The 10,670-nt window shown below is 37.5% G+C and overlaps 1 pseudogene; it reads right to left on the bottom strand.

The window, feature by feature from the left end:
* Positions 1 to 1,699: 1,699 nt before the first annotated feature.
* LOC139703671 (olfactory receptor 2L13-like) lies at positions 1,700 to 8,596 on the bottom strand (annotated as a pseudogene).
* Between the last annotated feature and the right edge of the window lie 2,074 nt (positions 8,597 to 10,670).

Here is a 10,670-nt window from a genome sequence, read left to right as displayed (position 1 = left end):
TCCCCAGAATGAAACCCAGGAATCCTGCTGGAGCTGAGCCAGCCCTGGGAGGGGTTACTGGGAACCGGGAAGAGCTCCCTGGACCCCTGGGGAACTCTCCTCTTTTTGGAAGGAGCTCACTGGTGCTCTGAGTGGACTCCATGCTCCTTGTTCCCAGGCATCTGGGAATGTCCAAACTTTCTGCTTCCAAAGTATATTCCTGAAAGAACAAACATCACCAATTTTTGACCTTATAGACTGGATTGTTTTTCCTTCTTGGAATTTTGGAAGCAGAAACAAGACTAAGTTCCAATTGAGCAGCCAAAGACACTTTTACTCTTTCTCCAAGAGATGAAGAGGTGCTCACTGAGGACAGTATGTCCCTGAATATGCCTCAATTTTCTGCCCCCTCATTTTGTTTATCACCCTTTGACGTCTTCATCAAGCTTTCTTTTGGTGGTCTTGGTGTTTGGTTGCCAGGGTGACTGGGTTGTGGTAACTTCTGTGATAAGTGAGGGTCCAGTCCACCAGGCAGGAAAGGGTCTGAACTTGAAAAGCTGGTTTTTCTCAGGGTTGTGACTCTGGGCTGTGGAAGGTGTGACTCACCAGGCCCCACCCTCTCCCTCCCTGAAGGAGAAGACTTTGAGTCTCCCAGAAACCCTGTGATTATTTGGACAGTGGCCTCCTGTGTTTGTGGGTCACTAGAAGAGTTTATAGTCCATGTTGCTGGGACTTGGGGGCTAGTATGAATTACACACAGAATTGACAAAATAGAAGCAAAACAAAGTCTACAACAATAATAATTTTATGTGAAGCATGTAGATGCGGTAACATATCAACATCAGTATGAATATTAGAACATTAACTAATATATAAGCACATATCATATATATGATAACTTATAATGACATAAGTTATGGTTAATATCTATATCATTCATATTAACATGGATTTTAATGTATTCCATTAAACTCATTAATTATTTTTATATTTGTTTATAATGATCACTATATTAAATTAATTTTACTAATAAACATCTTACTAGAAATTAATTACATATGTGAAATCACATCATAATTCTCTTGGTCATCTCTGCTCCAGAGTGTGCTAGTCAGCATGGAGCAACACAACAGAGAGAAGCAGGTGATGAACCCAGCCTAATTCCACCTTAAGATTGGGGGCTGTCTTGTCACAAAGTCATGAAAATTTAATTTCTGTTTTACTATAAATTATTGCAATTTCTAAACTTGTTTGGAATTCCTGCCCATGACTTGAACTCTCCCATGCCTGGCTTTCCCTGCCCATATAACAACCCTCTCTGAAACCTTAGTGGCAATTGATAAATCCTGGCTCCCCTTGACCAGATAACAACCCTTCTGAAACCTCAGCAGCACCTCATAAATTCTGATGTTGGGATCTGAGTTTATTCCCCACTTTGAAATATCATGCCGTGCAGATCACTAACCTGCTATCTGCTTTTGTATTATGCTTGTCAAAATCTTGTTAACTATAAGTTCTCAAGATACCTCCCCTTTGCAATTTTTTGTGCTATAAAACCTGTTTCCTGAAGAGCTGGGGGCTGCTCTCTAGCCCACGTTAAGAGAGACAGCCACTGATCAGCTCTCTTTGTGTACACAAATACAAGTTTGCTTTAATTGATTTAAAATTGGAGTCGGTGGTCTTTTCTTTGCATCAGGGTTCAACACAGGGACAGTCATGCTCACTTCTTCCTGGGGTTGAACACTTCACATACTCTTCCTGTGGCCCCCAGGACCTCCTTGTCCCTCAGGCTGTAGGTGATGTGATTGCACATTGGGAGTGATAATGGTGTAGAAGACAGCTAGATTCTCATGCTCTGCTGATAAGCCAAGACTCCTGGGCCTGAAGAAGCCAGAATTAGATAGGCAGATAAGCAAGGATCAGATCCAGAGAATGGAGAAATTGAAATGTTAATTCCTTCAGAGCCCTTCCTCCTCCTCTTATCAATAACCTGCCTCTGCTCCAACCTATTGCTAAGGTAACCTGTCCAAGGGATTGTCACTCCATACAGGGAGTTGTTAATTACACCCCTTTCCTGACTGAATCACTCCTCCCTGGCCCCACCAACCCACCTGTTTCCCACTTTAGAATTATAGCTATCTCAAGGAACCTGCAAGCTAGGACAGGAAAGAGTAACCCCACAGGAAAATACCCTCTACCCCAGACCACAAGGCAACTCAGAGGCTACCTAGGGATACTGGATACTACAGGCTTTAGATTTCTGGGAATGGGGAAATGGCTAAACCTTTTCACAGCCTCATTAAAAGAATTCTACACCAAGTAACAATTGCCCTGACATGGGAACCAAAACATTGTAAAAGTTTCCAGACATTGAAAAGGGGACTTACTTCAAGACCCTGTGCTCAACTTACCTATAAAGCAAAATTTAACCTGTTTGTCACTGAGAGAGGAGGAATAGCCCTAGGAATGTCACACAAGAGAATGGACCCACTCAACAGACAGTAGCTTATCTCAGTAAGCATCTTAACATAGTAGCTTTGGTCTCAAAAATAATGGAAAATAAGGTATCATCATTTTTGACATCCAGACCTGTGGGTTACCAACTAGCAAAAATGGTTAAAATGCCTTGGACATGAGGTTTCTGCTCAGAACAGTGGTTTTCCTGAGCTCTTTCCAGGTCTTAGCCAGGACTTACATTGAAATGTAAATGGAAGAAGACTGCAGGTTTAGTAGGAGCCTAATCTGAGGCCCAAGGGGGGAAAAAGGAAAAAGTGTCTTTTACCTGAACTTTTACTAGACTAAACCAAAAGGTTAATTGTATAATTTACTAAAATAGTTACCAGCCGTGTCTTTTTTTTTTGGTAGGAGTCTTAATTTTTCTTAGATTCTGTATTTTTTAGCTCATAATTTTGATTCTACAAACCTAAAATAGAGTTTTTGTGATCAGTCCTATTTTTTATTCAACCAAAGAGGTTTTTAAAAATTTATGTATTTATTTATTTAAACATCTATAACATCACAAGGGAGATTCACCTGGGGAAAGCTACAAGGCTTTCACTTTTGTGTGTGTGCATACTGTGTTTTGTGTTGTCTGTCCACATGTGTGTGCATCCATACATTAAGAATAGATAGATAAGGAGTGCTCATAAATTTAAAAAAAAAGGATCCAAATACCTTAATTCACATGATTTAAGAAGGTTCAGTTTAGATTGGGTAAACAAATAAAAGTAAAGATATCTTTGAAATTACTTAACCCACAAGTCTCTCTAGTTGTTCAAGGAACTAATAAAATGTTGATATTTATAAAAGTTAAATATCCATTGTTTCTGGGACTTTTCTTCAACAAGGGAGAGATGGCTAATACTGAGCAATACACTTGTCTGATATTTTGGTAAAAATAAGTAAGTTAATTTTGAGTTAGGATTTCTCATAAATGTGTTTGTTAGACATCTGATTAATTTACAAGGTTAAAATGTCAACTGTTGAATTATAACATCAAGTACTCTTAACTCCTTAAATTCCCCTGAGTAGCATTATTGGTGTTTTTACAAATTGAACAATAAAAAAAGAGTTTAAAATTGCTTTGTCATCACTGAAAACAAGATTACTAACAGTTTAAAGTCCCAACAGATATAATTCTATTTAAGGGAATTGCGTATATTTTCATAACATGGTAAACAGTTGTGATTCTGTATACAAAAGGGACCCTAAAATTTCAACTGTGTTTTTAATTAGAGTACTGTAAATAACATAAAGTATTTCTTCTCATTAAAATGGAGTCTAAATTCAGAAATTTACAAGGAATTTTTCAAATTGTGAACAGAAAAGGAGGTTAACAGATGGGAAAGAGAAATTAAAAGGTTCTAGATATGAAAACTATATTCAATAGAAGGAAAAGTAGGTGTTTGGGGGTAAGAAAGTCATCATTTGATGAAATAAACAAAAAGAGTCTAAGTAAGTGATAAAGAACATCTTGTAAATAAAGAGCAAATTTCAACAAGTTTGTATGATACTGAGTTGGTTATTTACATATATGGAACAATCATTCAAACCTATTTAAGTTTTTTCCCTAAGGTCAAATGTTGATATATTGATACAAACTAAAGATTAATCTATATGTTAAAGTGACAAGAAATTTCTTTTTTTTTTTTCCTTTCCTTGGAAGGAATTTTAGTTTTTATTTAAGGATCCTGCAAAGTCTTTGATGCTTTAAAGGGCTCCACCCATCAATGTGGAATTGGGACAGGTAGGAGATGGATTCACTTATTTGATTAGTCAGTCAACAAACATGAAATGAGTTCCTGTGTGAGCCAGGCCATCAGATGGAGATGAACTCCCAGTCCAAGATGCCCTAGTTCTGAAATATACAATGGAACAGAGACTTGCACAGTCCAGGAAATGATAATATTGCTATGTGTTTGTAGAAAACTGAGCAATCATTTTAAAACCTTGCTTTCACAGTGTTGAGCCAGGTCATTACGTGCATGGCTATTTCCCAGGCAGATTAGTGGTGGAATCCTTTATAAAAGCCAAATTGGTTCTCCTCACAAGAAATTTCTTAAAACATTAATTTACTAGCATGGTGTCTGTTAAGTTTTATTTTTTAGAACATATACTTTTAAAGAAATTAAGATTCATACAACTCTGGTTAAACAATTGTTATTTTGGAATATTGCACTTTTACAAAGTCTAGATTTTTTAAAAAAAGTTAACTTGGTTAATATAAAAACATCAATGTAATTGTAGTGCTATTACTCCTCTTTGTATATTAACTGTGTTCATATCTTCCAGATATACAAGTGTTTAATGTAGAAGAATTGAATATATATATAAAATCAAGCTGGTGTTCTCCAAATTAAAGTTGTATGGTAATTTTAGACTTATAAGGATTACAAATTTTATTGGGGATTTATTTATATGGCTTACTGATCTATAACTGGACTTGTTATCAATAAGATGCATAAAGTTTTATGTTAACTCTTACACTGGTGTAAAATTTCAATATATTTTGAAGCAAATTAGAGCCTAATCAATTTAAAGGTTAATATTGTTAAACATAAAAGCATTTTGCTACTTCTCTACAAAAAAGGTTAAAAGCTCTCAGCTTTTCTTTAATTTACCTTTTAAATGTAATATATTTTTCTAGCTAAAATTCATGTAGACTCAAAAAACAATATATGTAAACTTTATAAAATGATATTTAAGAAGCAAAAATCAGCTTCAAAACTACAACACTTAAGATTTATGAAGAGCCCACCTTACCTGAGATAAGGCTCTGCCCACCCACCTTATTACACAGCAGAATGACTCCAAAGTCGGCCACACTTCAGTTAATTGAAATTGTGTTAAAAGGATTGATTTTTGTTGTAAGAATTACTGTGGTCTCAAACAGGGGATTGTAAGGTCAGGCACTGGTGATCAAAATGAAGCAGATTAAAGGCAGCTGAACAAGGTTTTATTGATATTCACTCCTGGGCAAGACCCTCCAGTCCAACAGAGCAGGTCTGGGGGACTCATGCCCAGGCTCAGCCAGATTGGAATTTTATTGAGTGTAGGGCAGGAAGGGAGGAATTGGGACAGGAAAGGGAGGTTGTTCAAGTCCCTTGTCCTCCTGGGGTTGGTTAAGGAATCTTGATGAAATCTGTGTCCTTCCAGGATTGATCAGGAGACCCCGCTGATTGACAGATGGTTATATGAGGCATGATCACTGCGTGTGTATTGGCACCTGATTGCTTGTTGTTTCACACACACAGTTTGCCTGATGCTTTTGTTCCCTTAGCCACCTCAAATTGACCTAAAAAGGATATAATGTATAACTCAGCAAAAATTCAAGATAGCTATTATATGATCTAAATATGTTTTTACATTTGTTAAATTCATTTTGCATTCTCTTTATAAATGATGTAACTGTTGCCTTTTAATATTTTGCAGAGGTATTGCTTCAAGAACACACAACCTGGATTAATTTAAGATAATAAACCACACCTTCAGGACACATAGGAAAATACAGACCCCAATTAATAAAAGGGGTCAATGACTGTAAGATTATAGACATTGAAGTTAAAGCCCAGTACTCTTACTTTAAGATGGGTGAAACTGACTTGCTGGATCTTTAAGATGAGGACTTAAAAATTAGAGTTAAATTAAAAGGGCCAAGAAATCCAATATTTGGCTCTTGTATTCTAAATCAGTCTGAATCCAGGGAACAAGGGAACTTCTCTGAAGAGCTTTGCAACTATGGGCCACACAACCTCCTGATCAGGGAGATTAATGTGACCACTGGAGAACAAAAAGCCAATTGGTGCACTTGCTATGAAGAGGACGAGGGTCATTGGAGAAGGTAGACATCTATGATACTTCCAAGAGAACTCACATGGTCAGCAAGAATGTGAACCATTCTAGCACAAATGGCACTAACAGAGATAAGAAGCTGCTCTCAAGATTCACATTAGTGACTCCCATGGAAACTTACCTGACTCTTAACAGTAGGTAGGAAGTCAATTTTGACCAGCATGATTTTAAATACCTAGCAAAAACAGTTAAACCAAAACACAGCCATTTCTTGGCATTAAAAAAAAGAAAGAAAGAAAGTTAAATGTAACTTAAGATATATACACTTGTGTTACCCCCAAGAGTAAGTAAAACTGGAAGCTACAAAAGATTACAAGAGATTCTTAGGAAGAATGCCTGATAACTATCAAGAGAAATTACCAGAGTCAGAAGTTTTTAGTTAGTTTAAGGCCTATAGATATTCCTAACCTACACAGGTAAGCTTAATAGATCCCTTTATTTCTGTTACTTAGGGATAGTATGATTATCTAGCCCTAAGTAACAGAAATAAAGGGATCTCTACTAAACATAGAAGTCATACAAGTAGAAAGACTTTACAAAATTAAATGACATTGAGTAACTTAACTACATCTTAAAGGGTAAACCTCTGTGACATTAAAAGTTAAATGTTGTGATTTAATTCCTGATAACACACAATGTTAAAGATTTACATTCCCAAATAAAGGCCTTGTCCTCTCCAGTCTAGTTATGGAGAAAACCTAACCCTCAAACCTCTGGGTGAAAGACCTTCTATTATTTTCATGATATTCATTGACATGTTCCAGATGTTGCAACATTTATTTTGTATTAATCTCATTTTAGTACTCATGTCTTTTTGTTTATCTCTTATAGAAGCACCTGCCCTGAAATAACTTTACAAACTGTTCTTCCCCAAACAGACTTCAATTCAACCTGACTTCTAAAAGGAAACTTCAAACTGCTTGCGGCATTTCACATCGTCCCTCTCAGCTCAAAGCAGCCAGATGATCATTGTCCCTTTTCCTCACAGCAGTAAGGAGTTTCTAAAATTAGAGGGGAAAATGAAGCCAGAATTTGGTATATAGGCAAGAGTCAGATTCTACAGGATGGAGGAATTGAAATGTTAATTCCTACAGAGCCCTTTATCCAACCTTATCAAGAACCTGCCCCTGCTCCAACCTATTGCTAAGGTAACCTATCCCAGGAATTGTCACTCCCTACAGGGAGTTACTAATTACATGTCCTTCTTGCCCAGATCACTCTTCCATGGCCCCTCCAGACTGGCTTCCCACCTTTTGGCCATCCCACCAAGCATTTCCTGGGCCTAGTCACATACACAAGAAGGAAAAGGGGGAAGAGGGTAGAACAAAGGAAGCCTAGGACACATAAAAAGGAAAAACACCCTTACTTCTTGCCATACCAGGATACCAGCTATAGCCCCCTTCTCCCTCCTGGAGAAGTCTGTTACCCCCTTTTTAAGTAAACCCTGCTTTATATTCTTGTCTTGGCGCACTTCTCTAATGTTATAGTTCAACATCTGAAGGAGCAGAACTCATCACTTATAACTGGCAGTATCACTGAGATAAGTGTAAACAAAAGGTGTATGGTAAAGTGCCACCAGAGTTAAATGTGTGGCACACGTGGTGAAGGCCTTTCTTATTCTGTCTTTTGAGTGCATATGGGAGACAGCAAAAAGGACCCATCCACAGGACACAGTGATGCCAAGGAAAGGAACAAGGAGAAACAGGCTTGTGCTCACAAACACCATGTGTCATAGACCCAGGTGTCCCCACAGGCCAAGGGCAACATGGCAGGAACTTCACAGAAGAAATGATTGATGGCCCTGGACCTGAAGTAAGGAAGATGAAGGGCATAAAATCATCTTCCCACACATCATCTTACTCACATGTATAGGATGGTGGAGGGGAAAACAGATGGCCACAAAGTGGTCATAGGCCATGGAAGCCAGGATTAAATCTTCTGAGCTGGCCATGGTCAGGAATAAGAAGCTTTGCACACCAGAGCCCAGGAAGGAGATGCTCTTCTGTCCAGACAGGAAGTTGATGGCCATCTTGGGGACCGTGGAGGAGATGTACATCAGGTCTCTGAGGGAGAGCTGGCTGAGGAGAAAGTACATGGGGGTCAGGAGCCGTGGGTACAAGAAGATGAGGGCAGTCATTCCTGAGTTCCCCAAACACGCGAGAACAAACACAAAGATGATCAGGAGCAAGAGAAGTAGGCCAGTTTGGTTTTGGGGTAACAACCCCAACAAAATGAAATCATTTGAAGTTTGGTTCTGTTTCTCCATAAAAATGCACTGCTTGAATAAAAATGAATTTAAAAAACTAAGTAAAAAATATGACAAAATAAGAGGAGAATAAAGGAAATTTAGTATATTAGCATTTGTTTAGAACAAATGGTTAATCCTACAGAGCTTTTGTTAAATGAATTTTTATGTAAGTATATGTATGACTCAGATAACAAATGTGTAATAGTAGCTTATATGATTTTAGCTCTTTCTCCATTTTAATTGGTGTGTTACAGTTGTACAGAATGTACAGTTGTACATTTGTTGTTAAATATTTGTATAAGCACAAAGTATAACCATAGGATATGGCTGACATCACTCCCTAGAACTTCCCTGCCTTCTCTGCCTCTCTCCCCTTGATCCCTTTCTTCTACGGATCTCCCTATGATTTTTATGAGATTCCCATCACTCTGTCTTTCATTTACTTTTCCTTCTATACCTTTCACATATGAGAGAAAACATATGACTTTTGAACTTCTCAGTTTTTTTTTTCACTTCACAAAATGGTCTCCAGAGCTATCCATTTTCCTTCAATTGACATAGGTTATTTATTCTAAGGATGAATAAAAGTATATTTTTATTTGTATATGTATATTTTATTTGCTTATTTTTATTTGTATATGTACCACATTTTCTTTATCCATTCACCCACTGAGGGAAACCAAGGCTGGTTCTATAGTTTGAGAATTGTGAATTGTGCTGCCATAAACTTGGGTATGCATGTGTCATAGTAGTATAATGACTTTAATTTTTCAAGCTAAATACCAAGGAGTGGCACAGCTGAGTCATATGGTGTAGTTCCATGCCTATCCTTTTGAGGAACCTCCATACTGATTTCCATTGTGTTTTACTAATTTATAATCCCCCAAATATGAACATTTTCCTTTTCTGCCACATCTTCTCTATCATTTATTATTATTTATATTCTTGATGACTGTAATTCTGAGTGGCATGATGTAAAAGATCTCAGTGTAGTTTTGATTTGCATTTTTCTAATTGTTAATGATACAGAATAGAGGACACAGAGACAAAGACAGACACCTATAGTCATTCAATCCCTGACAAAGGTGCCAAAAACATACATTGGAAATAAGACAGGTTTTTCAAAAATTGGTGATAGAAAAACTTATTATTCATATGTAGAAAAATGAAAATGTATTCCTCACAGTTCTTGAAAGTGAACCCCAAATGGATCTAAGACCTAGGAATCAGACCCAAAACTGAAGCTTCTAGGAGAAAACATGGGGTCAACATTCTAGCATACAGGCACAGGCAATGACTTCTCAATAGGACCACTAAGGCTCAGAAAATAGTGCCCAGAGTCCATAAATGACATGCGATCAAATCAAAACCTTTCTGCACAGAAAAGGAAACAATAAGGAATGTGAAGACAGAGCCTACAGAATGGGAGAAAATCTTTGCTAGGTACTCTTCTGAAAGAAGCTTAATATCTAGAATACATAAATAACTCACAAAAATTTTTTGGCAAAAAGTAAAATAGCTCAATTAATAAATGAGCAAATGAATAAAACAGACACTTTTGAAAAGAAGAAACACAAATGTCCAACAAATATGGGGAAAACTATCAATTGATTTTAATATTTGAATTGAGTATTACTTTCCTAGTTCTCTCTGGTCCCCATCTCAACTTCAAATATAATGAAATAACTGGGGGAGTCCTTCCTCAACACTGCTGGGCAGGAGCATTCCTCAGGACTATGAAGGAGTCTTTGCACCTGAGGAAACAAGGATCCCTGCATTCCCACCACCTCAACTTAACACTGCATTTTTACCACAGATATGGCCTGTTTGGCTCAGAAAATTTCTTGTCCTTGACACTATGTACTTCATGACCTTACCTTTCACATCTTTGGTTTCTCATTTTCCCACCCCACTGGTACTACTGCAGCTGAGTAAGCCAAAGTCTTCTCCCAGGTGCTGTGCTGCTCACCTCCTAAACAGAAGCTTCTCTGCTGGTCCTAAAGGTGGTTCACCATCCAAAGCATTGTTCTTGAACTGAAAAGGTATCATGTGACCTATAAGCTTCACCCTAATTATAACATTTTCTTTGGAC

The sequence above is a fragment of the Marmota flaviventris genome, assembly GCF_047511675.1.
Source record: "Marmota flaviventris isolate mMarFla1 chromosome 5 unlocalized genomic scaffold, mMarFla1.hap1 SUPER_5_unloc_2, whole genome shotgun sequence".
Lineage (NCBI taxonomy): Eukaryota > Metazoa > Chordata > Mammalia > Rodentia > Sciuridae > Marmota > Marmota flaviventris.
This window is presented reverse-complemented; position numbering and strand designations above follow the sequence as displayed.